The sequence below is a fragment of the Scylla paramamosain genome, chromosome 25 (assembly GCF_035594125.1).
Source record: "Scylla paramamosain isolate STU-SP2022 chromosome 25, ASM3559412v1, whole genome shotgun sequence".
Classification (NCBI taxonomy): domain Eukaryota; kingdom Metazoa; phylum Arthropoda; class Malacostraca; order Decapoda; family Portunidae; genus Scylla; species Scylla paramamosain.
In genome coordinates this window covers 11,885,210-11,905,552 of record NC_087175.1, presented here as the reverse complement: position 1 = coordinate 11,905,552, position 20,343 = coordinate 11,885,210, and positions in this window count along the sequence as shown.

Sequence of the window (20,343 nt, the reverse complement as noted above, 5' to 3'; positions counted from 1 at the left end):
CTGTGGAGCTTTATACACCAAAACCCTTCGCAACTTTTTTGGTGTTGATCAGACGAAGATAAAAAACCTGCACAGGTTTTTACACCAAACCCCTGCGCAACTTTTTTTAGTGTTGATCAGATGAATATAAAATATCTGCACAGGTTTTTACACAAAAACCCTGTGGAGCTTTTTACACCAAAACAATGCGCACCTTTTTTGGTGTTGATCAAACGAACTTCAAAAACCTACATTGGTTTTTACACCAAAACCCTGTGTAGCTTATTTAGTGCTGATCAGATCAACATAAAATACCTACACATGATTTTACACCAAAATCGTGCGCACCTTTTTTAGTGTTGTTTAGACGAAAATAAAAAACCTGCACAGGTTTTTTACACCAAAACCGTGCGCAGTTTTTTTTAGTGTTGATCAGATAAACATCAAAAACCTGCACAGGTTTTTACACCAAAATCCTGTGGAGCTTTTTACACCAAAACCCTGCACAGCTTTTTTAGTGTTGATCAGACGAACATTAAAAACCTGCATTGGTTTTTACACCAAAACCCTGTGTAGCTTTTTATAGTGTTGATCAGATGAACATAAAATATCTGCACATGATTTTACACCAAAACCCTGAATCAAAAACATGCACAGGTTTTTTACACCAAAATCCTGCGCACTTTTTAGTGTTGATCAGACAAACATCAAAAACCTGCACAGGTTTTACACCAAAATCATGCGCAACTTCTTTAGTGTTGATCAGACTAACATCAAAAACCTGCAAAGCTTTTTACACCAAAACCCTGCTCAGCTTTTTTAGTGTTGATCAAATAAAAATAAAAAACCTGCACAGGTTCTTATACCAAAACCCTGTGGAGATTTTAACAGCAAAACCCTGCACAGCTTTTTTAGTGTTGATCAGACAAACATAAAAAAATTCCATTGGTTTTTACACAAACCCAGTGCATCTTTTTTAGTGTTGATGAGATGAACATAAAAAACTGCACAGGTTTTTACAACAAAACCCAGCGCAGCTTTTTTACTGTTGAACAGATAAAACATAAAAAAATCTGCGCAGGATTTTACACCAAATCCCTGAGCAGCTTTATTAATGTTATTCAGATGAAAATCAAAAAACATGCACAGGTATTTATACCAAAACCCTGCTCAGCTTTTTTAGTATTCATCAGATGAACATAAAAAAAACTACATAGGTTTTTACACCAAAGCCTTGCGCTGGTTTTTATACGCAGCTTTTTTAGTGTTAATTAGAAAAACGTGAATAACCTGCATAGGTTTTCCCATGAAGAAAATTGGCAGCATTTTTAGTGTTGATCAGACGAACATAGAAAACCTGTACAGATTTTTACACGAAAACCCTACGCAGCTTTTACACGAAAACCCTGCGCATCTTTTCTAATCTGGATCAGAAGAACATCAAAAACCTGCACAGGTTTTTTAAACCAAAACTCTGCGAAGGTTTTCTAGTGTTGACCAGATGAACATAAAAAACCTGCACAGGTTTTTACACCAGAACCCTTCGCAGCTTTTTTAGTGTTGATCAGACGAACACCAAAAACCTGTTCAGCTTTTTTAGTGTTGATCAGAGGAGCATCAAAAACCTGTACAGGTTTTTGATGCTTGGTTTTAGTGTTGATCAGGTTTTTATACCAAAACCCTGCGCAGCTTTTTTAGTGTTGATCAGACGAACGTCAAAAATTTGCACAGGTTTTTATACCAAAACCCTGCGCTGATTTTTTAGTGTTGATCAGATGCACATAAAAAATCTGCACAGGTTTTTACACTAAAACCCTGCGCAGCTTTTTAAAACAAAACCCTGCGCAGCATTTTTAGTGTTGATTAGAAGAACATAAAAAATCTGCATAGATTTTTACACCAAAACCATATATATCTTTTTAAGTGCTGATCAGATGATCATAAAAAACCTGCACATGTTTTGACACCAAAACCCTTCTCAACTTTTTTATTATTGATGAGATGAAAATAAACCTGCACAGGTTTTTATACCGAAACCTTGTGGAGCCTTTTTTCACCAAAACCCTGCGCAGCATTTTTAGTGTTAATCAGAAAAACATCAAAAACCTGCATTGGTTTTTACACCAAAACCCTTTGCAGGTTTTTTAGTGTTGATCAGAAAAATATCAAAAAACATGCACAGGTTTTTACAGCAAAACCATGCGCAGGTTTTTATACGAAAACCCTGCGCAGCATTTTTAGTGTTGATCAGACGAACTTAAAGAACTTGCTCATGTTTTTACACCAAAACCCTGCGCCTCTTTTTTAGTGTTGATCAGATAAACATAAAAAAACGCTGCACAAGTTCTTACACCAAAACCATGCGCACTTTTTTTAGTGTTGATCAGATGAACACCAAAACCCAGCGCAGCTTTTTTAGTGTTGATCAGATGAACATCACAAACCTGCACAGGTTTTTTACACCAAAATCCTGCGCACCTTTTTTAGTGTTGAACAGATAAAACATAAAAACCTGCACAGGTTTTTACACTAAAACACTGAGCAGCTTTTTTAATGTTGCTCGGATGAAAATAAAAAAACCTGCACATGTATTTACACCACACCGTCTTGACCTCACACGGGCAGGACGTGTGACCTTGGCGCTCTCGAGCAGCCTCGGCCAGCTTGTTGGCCTTCCCCGCCCCCTAGTGATAGTGACCTCAGTTTGTTTTGTTTTTTTACTTTTCTGTTTTCAACTTTTAGCGTTTAGTTTGAGGCTCGACCTGGTGGGATTGTTGGTTTTGTGAACACTTGTAGCGAATGCGTGTGATACATAAAGAAAAATGAGTGCTTCAGTGCAAACGTACGAACGCAACTACCTCCTGCGTCGTAGACGAGGATCTGGGTACCCGCCACCCAACGTGATACAGTGCCTTAAGTCCTTAAAACTATTTCGAAACCGAGGATCGAGAGGAGGCAAAAGTGTGGTGCGTCCCATCAAGGTAGTGACCTCCAGTGCCAGAGACGACCGCAGGGTGGAGAAGAGGGAATACAAACACTTTGAGGTGCCGAGAACGTGGTATAGTCTTCCCTCACTCCTCTTATTTAATGCAACGTCTCTGGCCAACAAGATGGACGAAGTGATTGTGACGGTGAGATCTACTTGTGCGGACATTGTGGCGGTCACTGAGGCGTGGCAGATTGTTCCTGAGGTGTGCACGATGCAGGACTACCGGCTCTACCATCACCTCAGGTCAGGGCGCAGGGGGGGGGAGTGGCCGTTTTCTGCCGCTCTGCCCTCAGCCCCTCACACCTCCCTGTCGATATTCCTGCCGGTGTGGAGGCCCTGTGGGTGAGAGTCACGCCCCCCTCCCATCCCAGCAACACGGCCTCCATCATAGTCTGCGTCGTGTACCACCCCCCACGAGCCGCCACTGCACAGTTGCTCACCGCTCACATCATCAACACTGCTGATGCCCTGAGGGTGAGGTATCCTGCTGCCAAGCTGGTCATCTGTGGGGACTTTAACAGATTAGATATCAACGATATCCTACACCAGCTCCACCTCACCCAGGTCGTGGACTTCCCCACCCACCAGCAAGCCATCCTCGACCTTATACTCACAGACCTGGGCCAGCAGTACTCGCCACCCAAGCCGCTGCCTCCCATGGGACGGAGCACCCACCTCTCCATACTGTGGTCACCCACACCCACCACCTCGAACCCCCGGTCAGCTGTCACCAGGACCCACCGCCCCATGCCTGACTCAGCCATGAGGGAGTTTGGGCAGTGGGTGACACAACACCCGTGGACCGAGGTGCTGGATGAGGAGGACGTCCACGTAAAATGGCAAAATTACGTCGCCACTACCACAGCAGCCTTCCACCACTACTTCCCAGCCAAGAGCGTCACAACGCACCCGTCTGATGCTCCCTGGATGACGCCCCGCATTAAAAGACTCATGCGTCAGCGGACCTGGGCGTTCCACTCCTGCCCGGTCCTTTACAGGAAACTAAGAAACAGAGTAATCAGGGAGATTAAGAATGCAAAGGCAAGCTATTACCCAGACAAGATACACCACCTCAAGCTGACCAACAACAGACAGTGGTACGCTAAGATCAAAGCTTTGTGTGGCTTACAAAAGCACACTTCATCTCTTCCTTGCACCTCACACCTTCCTGCTAATCTCGCGGCTCAGGAGATGAACAATCACTTTGCTGCTATCTGTCAAACCTTTCCTCCCCTCCACACCACTCCGCTTCCTGCCTATCTGCCCGCTCCCTCCCCTCCACACACTGTCCAGGCGATGGATGTTTTTAAGAGAATACTTAAATTTAAACCAAGATCCACCACACCCACTGACCTTCCTATAAAAATTTACAAGGAATTTGCTGTAGAGCTAGCAACACCGCTATGCTCCATAATAAACGCCTCACTCTCCCAACACTCTTGCCCCACGGACTGGAAGACATCTTACGTCACACCCATCCCCAAAACTTCCAGTCCTCAGTCACTCAATGACCTCAGGCCAGTCTTTATCACCCCCATCCCTAGCCTTATTTGTGAAGATTTTGTATATGACTGGGCATACACCAAAATTTGTAACACCGTGGATATCAGACAATTCGGAAATATTAAAGCCACCTCCACCTCACATTACCTGACCAGCTTCCTTGAATTCATCCACAGCCACCTGGACAAGCGAAACACCTCTCTAGCTGTTGCTTTTGTGGACTTCAAAAAGCCTTTGATCTTGTTGATCACACTGTTGTCATCAGCAAGGCAGTAAGTCTGGGTCTCCCTCCTAATCTGATAGCGTGGCTAGCCGACTTCCTCACAGGGAGACGTCAGGCCGTTCGCTATCAGGGCTCTGTCTCTAATTTCCAACAGCTGACATGTGGAGTCCCCCAGGGGACCAAGATGGGTCCTCTATGCTTCCTCCTCCTCATCAACGACGCCCTCACCGACACCCCCCATCGCTGGAAGTATGTGGACGACTGCACCGTGGGCGTCCCAGTTTCCACCAAGAACCCGGACTACTCGCCACTGCAAGCAATTCTGGAGCGACTGCAGACGTGGACAGAGGAGAGCGGGACGACCATCAACCACAGCAAAACTGTGGTGATGCATTTCTGTACCTCCTCTGTACCAGTGCCCCCTCCCCGGCTTACAGTGGCCCCTCACCCCCTCCAGGTGGTCCAATGTGCCAAGCTTCTCGGAGTCACGGTGGACGACCAGCTGACCTGGAAGCAGCATGTCGCCAGCACCGTGAGATCAGCTACCTACAGGCTGTACATGCTGCGCAGACTCAGGTCGCTGGGGACGCCGACAGATGAGTTAAGGGGGGTGTACCTTACCTTCATCCTCCCAAAACTCATGTACGCCTCCCCAGCGTGGTCCTCCTCCCTCACACACACTAGCAGCTAGAGAGTGTGCAGAAAAGGGCGTGCAGGGTCATCCTTGGCCCTGCATACACCACCTATGAAGAAGCCCTGACCACCCTGAGTCTGTCCAGAATATCCACCAGGCACCGAGAGGCTCTGGAGAAGTTTGGGAGGGGACTAATGCATCATCCGCGTCTCAGAAACATGCTGCCGCCCGACGCGCCTCGCCCTGTCCGTGCCACCAGACACCACAACAAAATAACGCCCCTGAAGGCGCCGCGCACGGACCGGTACAGACTCAGTGCGATTCCCACCATGGTGCGAGCCATCAATCAATAGTATTTCCCTCCTAGATTAGACTTACCTTTAGGATTAATGTTAAGTTTTTCCCCATCCCCTATGTACATTTTCAGTTTGTCAACTGCCTAAATAATAAACCGTATATTATTATTATTATTATTATTATCAAAATCATGCTCAGCTTTTTCAGTATTGATCAGATGAACATAAAGAAAACTACACAGGTTTCTACAGCAAAATCTTGCGCAACTTTTTATACCAAAACCCTGCGCATCTTTTTTAGTGTTGATTAGAAAAACGTCAATAACCTGCATAGATTTTCACATCAAAACTTTGTGCAGCTTTCTTAGTGTTGATCAGATGAACATCAAAAACCTGCACAATTATTTTACACCAAAACCCTGCACAGCTTTTTTTGTGTTCATCAAACGAACATAAAAAACCTGCGCAGCTTTTTTAGTGTTGATTAGAAGAACAACAAAATCCTGCATTGCTTTTTTCACCAAAACACTATGTATCTTTTTAGCGTTAATCAGAAGAACATCAAAAACCTGGTAAAAGGTTTTTTACACCAAAAACCTGCACCTCTTTTTTAGTGTTGATCAGATGAACATCAAAAAACCTGTACAAGTTTTTACAACAAAACCCTACGCATCTTTTTTACTGTTGATCAGATGAACATAAAAAAACTGCACAAGTTTTTACACCAAAACCCTGCGAACCTTTTTTTAGTGTTGATCACATGAACACAAAAACCAAGCGCAGCTTTTTACACCAAAACCCTGCGCAGCTTTTTACATCAAAACCCTGCGCAGCTTTTTTACTGTTGATCAGATGAACATAAAAAACCTGCAAAGGTTTTTACACTAAAACACTGCGCAGCTTTTTTAGTGTTGAACAGATAAAACATCAAAAATCTGGACAGGTTTTTACACCAAAACCCTGAGCAGCTTTTTTAATGTTGTTCAGACGAAAATAAAAAACCTGCACAGGTATTTACACCAAAACCGTGCGCAGCTTTTTTAGTATTGACCATATGAACATCAAAAAATTTCACGGGTTTTCACACCAAAACCATGCGCAGCTTTTTATACCAAAATCCTGCGCAGCTTTTTTAGTGTTCATTAAAAAAAAAAGTCAATAACCTGCATAGGTTTTCACATCAAAATCACGGGCAGCATTTTTGGTGTTGATCAGAAGAACATCAAAAACCTGCACAGGTTTTTACACGAAAACCCTGCGCAGCTTTTTCCACCAAAATCCTGAGAAGATTTTCTATTCTTGATCAGACTAACATCAAAAACCTGCGCAGGTTTTTTTAAACAAAAACTCTGCCCACCTTTTTTAGTGTTGACCAGATGAACATAAAAAACCTGCAGAGGTTTTTACACCTAAACCCTGCACAACTTTTATAGTGTTCATTAGATGGACATCACAAACATGCACAGGTTTTTATACCAAAATCCTGCGCACCTTTTTTTAGTGTTGATCAAACGAACACCAAAAGTTTGCACAGGTTTTTACACCAAAATTCCTCTTCAGCTTTTTTTAGTGTTAATCAGGGGAACATCAAAAACCTGCAGAGGTTTTACAACAAAACCCTGCGCAGCTTTTTTAGTGTTGATCAGACAAACGTCAAAAATTTGCACAGGTTTTTACACCAAAACTGTGCGCAAATTTTATAGTGTTTATCCGATGCACATGAAAAACCTGCACAGGCATTTACACTAAAACCTTGCACACCGCAACCCATCGCATCGCATCGCATCGCATCGCAAGTGTGCTTGAGATATTTATTATTGGTGTATTGATTCACATATGTTCATGTTACAGTTCATGGTATATATATATATATATATATATATATATATATATATATATATATATATATATATATATATATATATATATATATATATATATATATATATACTTTCACGTTTCGTGACGTCATAATTTTGTTCTACCTTATTGAGGAGTCTGCTAGCATATGCTAATACGCGATTTTTACCAAGTGGGTCTTTTTGCATGAGAACAGCACTGGTTCCGAAGCCTGAAGTGTCTGTGTATAAGATGAAATCTTCCATGAAATTAGGAAAAGCAAGGATTGGTGCTTGACACAAGGCAGTTTTCAGAAGATTAATGGAATTTTGTTCCTTTTCAGACCAGATGAATGCAACATTTTTCTTGAGCAGATGAGTGAGAGACTGAGCAATAAGAACAGATTCTAACTCAACACCTTTACATGGAGATTGTTGTGCATAGCAGACGATATCAGTGTTTGATACAGTAAACTTAACCTTAGCGTTTACAACATATAAAGCACATTCAGATCGCGTTACCAGTTCTGCTAGCAAAATGTGTTTACAAGAAGATACACCGTGGTCTGACAAGGAAGATGGTTGAGTATGAGGCTGTGAGACAGACAACCTAGATGATATAACATGATAATCCCGTGAGGATAATATCTGTTTGCTAAGAGAAAAGAAGTTATTTTGGTCCTAAAACTTTGCTTTTGTGGTTAGAACAATGAATTCATATTTTTGCCTTATTTCATTATAGTATGGGTTGCTATTGGTTTTCATGTCAGGTAAAGACTTCTGCAAAATCTCAATTGCTTATCTAACTGCCAGAATATTCTAGAACTTTCTAGAATACAGTAGAAATATGTAGAATTGTCAAGAGTTTTCTAGAATCTACAAGAATTTTCTAGAATGATTCAGAATATTCTAAAGTAGATTCAAGAATATTCAAGAAAGATTGAGAACGTTCTGGAACACATTCTAGAAAGACTAAGAATAATCTAGAGTACTGGATGACAATATAAAAGTAGGGGCTTGCAAAACACCATTCAGTTCTGCTTTGGCTGCCTGAGAAGACACATCACAACAGGTGAAATGGCATCAAGACGCTGCAATCATTCTCCAGATGCATTTTGCTACATATGTGGTCAATTCATCAAGACAGGAGCAAAGACGTTTTCTGCGACGGCACCTGGAAAAAAATGTGTAAAGTATATTTTCCTGTGCCAGTTGGGGACCAAGACAAGACCTGGGCACCTCACTTTGATTGTAAGCATTGTAAGAAAACACTAGAAGGTAAAAAGCTGTTAGTTTTTCAAGAATAAAATCAAATTAAGAATTAAGAATAAAAATAAAATAAGTTTAACAGAAACTCATACTGTTATTCTTTTACAGGATGGTATAAAGGTGAAAACAGAGCCATGAAATTTGCTATTCTTAGAATATGGCGTGAACCTACTGATCACTTAACTGTCTGTTTTTTTTTTTTTTTTTTTTCTGCATGATGGATCCTTCCAAACGTCGATCTGGGAAAAATGCACTTGCTTTTTTCTATTCAGACATTCCATCTTCCATTCCACCAGTACCACACAGTGCTGATCTTCCTGTACCAGCTCCTCCAAAAAGAAGTCAACTATCTGAAGAAAGCAGCAAGTTAGAAGATGAGCTAAACAGAGGACAAGACTGTGACATCACAAATACAGTTGTAGTTGTGAGGAATCCTTACTATCCAAACCAAAGAGACCTCAGTGACTTCATCAAAGATCATGGTTTGACAAATGGTGAGGTTTTGAATTCAAGGCTAAAGGAATGGGGTTTACTTGATGACAGTGTGCAAGTGACCAGCCAAAGTAAAAGTTCTTTGCAAAGGACAGGCTATGCTACTGCAATGATGTATCAGGCTTGTTTGATGCTACTGGAATTGCTTAGAATGCAGAGGAATGGAGACTCTTCATCGACAGCTCCTCCAAAAGCCTGAAAGCTGTACTTCTGCACAATGGAAACAAGTATCCATTCCTGCCTCTTGCTCATTCTGTGCATCTTAAGGAGGACTACAGTATGGCTGGGAAGAATTTGGAGACTTGAAGATGGTGGCTTTCTTGATGGAACTGCAAGGAGATTTTACCAAGAATCTCTGTTTTCTTTGCCTTTAGGAGAGTAGAGACAGAGGACCACATCACCAGATAAAGCACTGGCCTCCAAGGACTGACACTACAGTGGAAGCACACATTATCAAACATGACCCACTGGTGAATCCTCAAAAGGTTTTGTTTCCTCCACTACACATCAAACTGTCTCATGAAACAGTTTGTTACAGCTCTTGACAAGGAATCTGTGGCCTTCAGATATCTTCGAGATTTTTTTCCTAAGCTTTCAGAGGTAAAGGTGAAAGCTGGTATCTTCATTGAACCACAATTAAGGAAAATTATGGAGTGCTCAGAATTTCTACAGAGGCTCACAGAAAAGGAGAAAAAAGCTTGGGAGTGTTTCATTGCTGTAGTACGGGGCTTTCTTGGCAACAACAACAAGGCTGATAACAATATGAAACTGGTTGAAGCTTTAGTGAAAAGCTATGGTGAAATGGGCTGCAGAATGTCCTTGAAGGTCCATATCCTAGATGCTCACCTCGACAACTTCAAGTGGAATATGGGAGCATATTCAGAGGAACAAGGGGAGCCCTTTCATCAAGATATAATGAATTTTGAACAGAGATATTGGGGATCCTTCAATGAAAACACGATGGGAGGCTACATTTGATACGTGTAAGTGATTTGTTGTATTCCTTCTTCCCCCTCCTCATCATCCAATACTCAGTCTCTCCCTCCTCCAATTCACCTCTTCCAACCACCAAATATTTCTCCAGTTCAGCCTGCAAGAGGAACAATACAACATTCGGCTCAACAATAAAGAATGAAAAAAAAAATTTGGGTAAAGATGATTTTCTGCTGAGAACAACGTGCTCTTTCACGTCTCAGAATGAGGCACAACAGGTCACAAGGGTTTCTATATGTGCCTGACAGAATGGTCTCCGGGAAGGGAAGTGTATTGACAATCTTTCCTTCGTTGGCGTTTGCTTATTCCCTGTTTGTCCTTCGTCCTCCGTGTGTGTGGGTGGGCGGGTGCTTGGCTAGGTGTCTCTCTCTCTCTCTCTCTCTCTCTCTCTCTCTCTCTCTCTCTCTCTCTCTCTCTCTCTCTCTTTTGTACTAGGGTGTTGTGCTAGCACATGTAGTAGTGTCCAAGTCCATGGATAATAGCAAACACTGTGTAAAATATCTCCCAGTATAATACAAGACTGCCAAGTACAGAGTGACTGCATGGCCAGGAGGCCGGCCGCTGACTGAGAAGGTGCTCGCGACGCCAGCTGAAGAGTGATGCAAAAGAAAAAAAAAAAAAAGAGGAACGAGAGGCGTCGTACATACGAATTAAATCAAAATTATGAATAATAACAATAATAATAACAATAATATTAATGATAATAATAATAATAATAATAATAGTAATAATAATAATAATAATAATAATGACAGAGAAAATGAATTAATAATATATACATGGACTTCCTGTGCTGCGATCCCGTAGCGAAAACGTGGAAAATAAGAGTGGCATAAGCACATCAAATAGAAAAATATGAAGACACAATAAGAATAGGAATAATAATGAGAAATATAGATACATGAACATGGAGTGTGCTTATCTGTGTAGGGCACACAAAAGAAGACAACGACATAATAGCAAAGAACGTAGAACAAACAAAATGCAATAATAGTCTTTGTAAGACACACCAGGCAATATAATATAAGGACATAATAATCATATAAACACACAAAAATGTTAAGAAAACTTCCCTCCTGCAGGATAAAAAAAAAAAAAATCACTGCAGGACAGCACAAAAACAGTAATCAATATAATCCTAACATGAAACATAGAAATAATAATTCCTCCCGGGGACACAGCAAAATAGACAAACCTTTGGGACAGCAAAAAGAGAGAGAAAAAAAAATAAAATAAATAAATACATGTCAAAAATAAAATGGGGTTCCCGCAAATTTTTTACATAGCCCTAATACAAAGATGATAGGAATGTGTAGGGATAGGATGAACAGATGTACGTGAGACAGATGAAGATTGAGGCATTGGAGAACCAGAAGAGGTGGGGATTCGAACCTTCTTTAACCTGTCAACATGGACAACTTCTGAAATATTAAGATTCTGATAAAAAAAAAAAAATAATCATTTATTTATTTATAACCAGAAAGGCTCTCAGTAATGAGAAAAGGGCCTGAAAATTTAGGTTCTAATTTAGACTGACGCATAGGTGGGACCTTAAAGACAATGTCACCAGTACCAAGAGACACAGGTGTGGTTGTACTGTGCTGCTGATTAATCATTTCCACGCATGAATCCTGTAGTCTTTCTCCCACAGGCGCATGGATATTCTGAAACGTGCGGGTATGAGCCTGTGCATAGTCATCAGTGGGATACATTGGGAAACGTGAGACTGCTAGTATGTCGTAAGGGAGACGTTTCTCTTCGCCACTCACTATATAGTGAGGAGTCTTTCCCGTAGATGAATTCACAGAACCATTAATGGAAGCAGCTACATGGGGAAGCCAATCATCCCATGACTCTTGAAGTTTACCTGCAACATGCCGAAGGATTGGAAGGAAGAAATTTTTTCTATTAGTCTGTTTCACAAGTCCATTAGAAGCTGGATGGTGAGCAGTAATAAATAATTGGAAAATTTTTTACTGCTGGAAAATGGTATTAAGTACCTCATTCTTAAACTCTCATTCTTACACCTCTGAAGGTGTAGTGAATGGACAAAGGAGGTGGGACACTAAAGTATGGGCCACAACTATAGGAGATTGTTAAGCAAAGGTGCAAAAATAACAAAGCGACGGAAATTATCAACACAGACTAGAACAGAAGATCCTTGGTGACTGCGAGGTAATTTCAGAAGATCCACAGCAACAGTATCAAAATGACCAGCTGGAGTCAGATATACAAGCATAGGATTTGATTCAGTGATGCCTTTAGTTTATACACAAGAAAGACATTGCGCTACGGGATTTGTGATGTCAAGGTTCATCGTAATAACCAGTTATAACGGTAATGAGCCATTGTTAAAGATTTGTCACGCCCTGGAGACCGGACTGGGGAGCGTCATGAATGAGCTGAAGCACAGATGGAACTAAAGAAGTGGGGATGACAAGTTGCGTCACTGTTTGCTAATAAACTCACACAGTACAACATAATATACCATCAACAAGGAAAAAACTGAGACAAAGGAACATGCAACTTGGGTAAAACAAACTCATTTCCCGATTCTAAGGCATATGCCACAGCAGACCATGGAGGGTCTTGATGCTGGGCAGCAAAACGTTCCTCTCGTGAGAAATTAGTAATTTCTGGCACAGAAGTAACAGCAGCATTTCGAAAGAGAGCGTCTGTAGTCACATTTGCTTTATTTATTATTGACGTGCCATATCCCGTAGGACGTCGGCAACCATGGTTTGCCATTGCTCCTTGTCTCTAGTTGCTTGTATCAACTGAGCTGCAGACATTCTTCCTTCAGTCACTCGCACCAGTCCATCCATGTACTTCTGTCTTGGTCTTCTTTGTGGTCTCTTGCCTTCTATTTTACCAATTAGAGATAGATGTTCCAGTCCCTCTCTTCTCATAACAAGGCCCAGGAAGCGCATCTGTCTACTCCTAACCGTACCCATCAACTCTCTTCCGACACCCACCCATTGCAACACTTCTTCATTCGTCCTTCTTTCTGATCCTCCTCCAGAACTACATCTCAGCTCCTTGAAGTCTTTGTTCATCTGCAAATGTTCATGTTCATGTTCATGTTCAGGCAGATGAACATTTGCTTTATCAGGGCAAATACTTGATCACCGGGTTAAATTCAATGACTATGACAAACTATCAGGCGATCTGATAAATTTTAACCCTTAAAGAGGTGAAGAAAGGCAACATGATCAGTATAAATAGTCAATTGGTAACCATAGATGATGTAACGAAAATGACGTAAAGCCCATACCAGTGCCAGAGCGTCCAGATGAGTAACTTGAGTAGCGAAACTCAACACCAATCAGGGTATGGCTGGCATACACAATGACCTGAGAACGAGAGCTCTCAGTCTGCTGCATTAGAACAGCGCCTACTCCTAAAGCACTTGTATCAGTGAAGAGTGTAAAAGGCAGACTGTAATCTGGAAAGGCAAGGACTGGAGCAGGAGTGAGTGCATGTTTGAGTTGATCAAAACTAGTCTGCTGGGCGTCATGCCATGCGAAAGAGATATCCTTTTTGAGAAGACATGTAACAGACGACGCAATGGATGCAAAGTCTCTGATGAATGCACAGCAATAACCTGCAAGACTGAGGAAAGAATGCACATGGTTTACTGACTTCAGGATAGGAAAATCTTGAACTGCTTGAACTTTAGTATAAGTAGTGTGAATGCCATCTTTGTCAACTACATGACCTAAAATCTAAATGTGCGAACTAAGGAATTTACACCTAGGCTTTTTTTTTTTGCAATTTTTGCAAAACAAGTTCAAATTCGTTAAAAGGAAGACCCAGCGTCACGAGACAATAAGATCAAACTGTATCAGTCTCAACAATTACTTATATATATATATATATATATATATATATATATATATATATATATATATATATATATATATATATATATATATATATATATATATATATATATATATATATATATATATATATATATATATATATATATATATATATATATATATATATATATATATATATATATATATATATATATATATATATATATATATATATATATATATATATATTTCACTATTTCATATATCCATCCCTCATGTACCATGGCCAGCCAGTCCTTTCTCCACCTCTTAAGGGAATTTCACACCTACTTCCAGTCCTTAGGGATAACACCTGCATACATATGTTCGTCTTCCTTCCTGGTCATTTCTCCTCTTTCTCTACCTTAAGGGAATTTCACACCCACTTCCAGTACTTAGGAATAATACCTGCATTCGTCCCCTTTCTCTACCTCTCATGGGAATTTCACACCCACTTCCAGTCCCTAGGGATAACTATCTGCGATCCACTTAGCTCAGATAAATACAGCCCGCATGTAGCGAGCTCTCAGTCCCAGTTCAGTCACAGTTAGAGACAGTCAGTCAGTCATCCAGTGATGAGCAGTCATTCTTGGTCTCTCACTCAGTTCCGCTCAATCACAGTCAGCCGTGAGAGACGCTGCTCAGTTATAAATCATATCACTTCAGAGAGAGTACAATCAATCGTCACGTTACAGTTTCGTTTTGAGCCCAGTGTATACAATCAGTCATCTATAAAATCAAGAACTCTCGTCATCGTGTCTTTTATTCATACACATCATTATATCAAATCATTATACCAACTAACTACCCACAACTTCCAAAATACCAGAATCAACGCCTCACTCCGGTCCTCCACGCTACCAACACTCCAAACATCCTCATTGACTAGGCAAGTAACAAACATCATCGGTCATGAAATCAGATACACAATTGGCACACAACCAGAAACAGTGGTGGGTAACAAGCTAAAAGTAGGTGGCATCAATATTCATCAATACAGTGGTGGCAAAAGTTCTAGAACTGTGGTGGCAAAGCGGTGTTCTGTGATCGAAGAGACACGAACTCATAAGTACACACCGAGACGAAAATATCACGCACTATCCAGACAAGTGCAACGTTGATATGCCACGTGCTCTTTCTCTCTCCTGGCCGCTCCCACGTAGCTCCCACGTGATTCGTCCCTGTGGCCGCACCCCGCTCCTCCCACGAGTACTTCATAGTCGCCGCTGGTAGTAGTTCCTGCTTCCCTACCGAGGAGTGATGTCCCTTGGCTCCTCCCCCGAGCCATCCCAGTGCTCACGGACTTGGTTTCTTCCCTGAGCCACCCCCAACCACCACCCTATCCACCAGTGCTCACGGCCATCCCTCATCATCGGACGACTTTCCTGGGACGTTCTCCGCGCAGCCGTCATCACCACCTTCTCCCTGTCCGAAATCGTCCAAGGTCATCTCATCTGCCCAGCTGTGCTCCTCCAGTCATCCGCTGTCACTTCCTGGCCACCATTTAAGTATCAAATCCGATCCAGATTATTCTTGTCTTTTCACTCTTCCTTCTTCTGTTCTTAAGTGGTGCCTATCTGTCTATTTATCTACCTGTCTGTCTGTCTGTCTGTCTGTCTGTCTGTCCATCTCCTGCCGTCTGTACGTCTGTCTGTCTGCCTATCAGTGTTTATATCATTTCCTTCTGTCTTTCATTATTATTGTTGTTGGCTGTGTTATTATTTTGTGTATTATTCTGTGTTATATTGTGTGCTGTGTTACCGTGTTATGTGATTATATATTTATGTATCATTGTTCCTTAATTGTCTGTGCACTCACGTCGTTCATGCAAAGACGCTCGCAGTCTGCACTCTCTTCTTCATTACTTGCCACAGTGTTCACTGAAACCACCGCTACTCCTCATATCACCTTCATACACGAATCTCATCACCTTCCTAATTTTTCTGGTACTGGCACAGAAACTGTTCATCAATTTATTCAAAGAATTGAGGAGGAATGCACTTGACGCACAGCCACATCTGATAAGGAAAAAAATTCCATTTTAAAATCACGCATCTGTCAGGAGTCTTCGAGTCTCGCTGGCCTGTTGGTGAAGTCAGACAAATTTGCTTCTTTCACTACCTTTGATGACTTCACCACTCACCTCAGGCTTATAGCTTATATCTTGTTCACCTCCTTCTTCGATGCTCCCAATTTCCAGGCTGCAAGTGACATCGAATTCCACTAATCAGACTACATCTATGATGTCTGCAAAATCATTTCTGATAAGCGTCCCCTTCCCATCTCTGAACCTGTTCGAACTCTTGATGCTTCCTCACCTGACTCACTCACCTTTCCTCATCACCCACATTTCATTTCTCCTTCTCCTCCTCGTGGACGTTACATTAGACGTTCATCCCCCTTAATTTCGTTATCAGTACACTCGATCGAATTCAAGATCAAGAAATGCAATCAAGACCTGCAACCATCGCAAGCTGCCATGTCATGTTCTTGCACAGTACAGAGTTGTTCTCGATAATTCAGGAAGACACTCCTTCAATCCTGAAGCTGTTCCTTCCACAAAACTGTATGTCATTTCTTACAAGATTGCAGGCATTATTACGCACAATCACAGACTTCACAAACATCGTCGGAAAACTCTTCGCCCCCTTCTCTGACCAATCCACCATAATATCGCCTATCCTTAAGTCTTGTCCATGCGGATGCTGCGGAAATAACATCGTAGAGCGACAAATTCTTCCACTGAAGTCGGCTATATAGTCTTGGCCAGAGTTCACGATCGTAACTCTAAATTACATCCATTGTTCTTTGGGCCACACCGTGTGATCGAATCTCTCCATGGCCACAAAGTAAAAATTCTAGATCTCAAAACCTTAGGAGAAGAGATCATCCATGTCAATCATTTGAAGCGTGTGAACAAGGGATTCGATGATGAGTGTGCACATCAGGTATCATTAAGTTCTGATTTAACAAATCCTTCAAGCGAGTCAAGCTTAACCACACACACACACACACACTTTCTTCTTACAGACTGAAACTTCGCCCCCATTCCAAGGTTTAATCATTCAATTTCAGTATCATGTACATATGTGTATATTTCTCCTTACTTATATGTGTTGTACATGTATCAAATTATCTTATCATATCTGTATGTTATTATTAAGGTTCTCGTTCCGTACTCTCTCTCTGATGTCATGCATCATCCTTATTGTTATATCCAAATACAAGGGTGCATTTTTCGTCGGTGAAGGCATCTGTGTCAGTCTCAACAATTACTTTTATTATATATATATATATATATATATATATATATATATATATATATATATATATATATATATATATATATATATATATATATATATATATATCATTGAATGTGATAGCTAGTTGAGCATTTATTATTTTCTTAAGATATTTTCCTTATGTCTTATGATTGTCTTATATTCTTTTTAATTGGCTGTATAACTTCGCCGAAGCTATTCATTTTCGCTAGATCGCGATTTCGGGTCCTTGACCCTTCTTCAGTAGCGAAGGTCTTTCCGTATTGAGGGTGTCGGAGAGAATGGCTCAAGCTGATTGCGGGGGTGTATTTATACCGGTAGGTTTGTCACCCCGCTGCGCGTCCTGGTCTCTGATTGGCTGACGGCTGTCGCGGGCTGTGCTGGGCTGCTATCCAAGCTGGGTCTTCGGATAGCAGCCCAGCACAGCCCGCGACAGCCGTCAGCCAATCAGAGATCAGGACGCGCAGCGGGGTGACAAGCCTACCGGTAAAAATACACCCCCGCAATCAGCTTGAGCCATTTTCTCCGACACCCTCAACACGGATAGACCTTCGCTACTGAAGAAGGGTCAAGGACCCGAAATCGCGATCTAGCGAAAATGACTAGCTTCGGCGAAGTCATACAGCCAATTAAAAAAGAATATAAGACAATCATAAGACATAAGGAAAATATCTTAAGAAAAATAATAAATGCTCAGCTAGCTATCACATTCAATGAGATATGTATTAGAGAAAGACTCCTGCCCATATACACCCTTAATATATATATATATATATATATATATATATATATATATATATATATATATATATATATATATATATATATATATATATATAATTCATTTCATGTGTACCGCAGCCAGCCAGTCCTTTCTCCACCTCTCAAGGGAATTTCACACCCACTTCCAGTCGTTATGGATAATCATCTGCGATCCACTTAGCTCAGATAAATACAGTCCTTAGAAATAACACCTGCATACATATGTCCGTCATCCTTCCTGGTCATTTCTCCTCCTTCTTTACCTTAAGGGAAATTCACACCCACTTCCAGTATTTTTTTTTTTTTTTTATGTAGGAAGGACACTGGCCAAGGGCAACAAAAATCCCCCCCCAAAAAAAAAGACCACTGAAATCCCACTTTGATCCCATAAAAGGATCAAAGTGTCTTGAAACCTCCCTCTTGAAGGAATTCAAGTCATATGAAGGTGGAAATACACAAGCAGGCAGGGAGTTCCAGAGTTTACCAGAGAAAGGGATGAATGATTGAGAATACTGGTTAACTCTTGCGTTAGAGAGGTGGACAGAATAGGGGTGAGAGAAAGAAGAAAGTCTTGTACAGCGAGGCTGCGGAAGGAGGGGAGGCATGCAGTTAACAAGATCAGAAGAGCAGTTAGCATGAAAATAGCGGTAGAAGACAGCTAGATATGCAACATTGCGGCGGTGAGAGAGAGGCTGAAGACAGTCAGTTAGAGGAGAGGAGTTGATGAGACGAAAAGCTTTTGATTTCACCCTGTCTAGAAGAGCAGTATGAGTGGAACCTCCCCAGACATGTGAAGCATACTCCATACATGAACGGATAAGGCCCTTGTACAGAGTTAGCAGCTGGAGGGGTGAGAAAAACTGGCGGAGACGTCTCAGAACACCTAACTTCATAAAAGCTGTTTTAGCTAGAGATGAGATGTGAAGTTTCCAGTTCAGATTATAAGTAAAGGACAGACCGAGGATGTTCAGTGTAGAAGAGGGGGACAGTTGAGTGTCATTGAAGAAGAGGGGATAGTTGTCTGGAAGATTGTGTCGAGTTGATAGATGGAGGAATTGAGTTTTTGAGGCATTGAAGAATACCAAGTTTGCTCTGCCTCAATCAGAAATTTTTGAAAAATCAAAAGTCAAGCGTTCTGTGGCTTCCCTGCGTGATATGTTTACCTCCTGAAGGGTTGGACGTCTATGAAAAGACTTGGAAAAGTGCAGGGTGGTATCATCAGCGTAGGAGTTGATTGGACAAGAAGTTTGGTTTAGAAGATCATTAATGAATAATAAGAAGAGAGTGGGTGACAGGACAGAACCGTGAGGATCACCACTGTTAATACATTTAGGAGAAGAACAGTGACCGTCTACCACAGCAGCAATAGAAAGGTCAGAAAGGAAACTTGAGATGAAGTTACAGAGAGAAGGATAGAAACCGTAGGAGGGTAGTTTGGAAATCAAAGCTTTGTGCCAGACTCTATCAAAAGCTTTTCATATGTCCAAGGCAGCAGCAAAAGTTTCACCAAAATCTCTAAAAGAGGATGACCAAGACTCAGTAAGGAAAGCCAGAAGATCACCAGTAGAGCGGCCTTGACGGAACCCATACTGGCGATCAGATAGAAGGTTGTGAAGTGATAGATGTTTAAGAATCTTCCTGTTGAGGATAGATTAAAAAACTTTAGATAGGCAGGAAATTAAAGCAATAGGACGATAGTTTGAGGGTTCAGAACGGTCACCCTTTTTAGGAACAGGTTGAATGTAGGCAAACTTCCAGCAAGAAGGAAAGGTAGATGTTGACAGACAGCTGAAAGAGTTTGACTAGGCAAGGTGCAAGCACGGAGGCACAGTTTCGGAGAACAATAGGAGGGACCACATCAGGACCATAAGCTTTCCGAGGGTTTAGGCCAGCGAGGGCATGGAAAACATCATTGCGAAGAATTTTGATACGTGGCATGAAGTAGTCAGAAGGTGGAGGAGAGGGAGGAACAAACCCAGAATCGTCCAAGGTAGAGTTTTTAGCTGAGGTCTGAGCAAAGAGTTCAGCTTTAGAAATAGATGTGATAGCAGTGGTGCCATCTGGTTGAAATAGAGGAGGGAAAGAAGAAGAAGCAAAGTTATTGGAGATATTTTTGGCTAGATGCCAGAAATCACGAGGGGAGTTAGATCTTGAAAGGTTTTGGGATTTTCTGTTAATGAAGAAGTTTTTGGCTAGTTAGAGAACAGACTTGGTATGG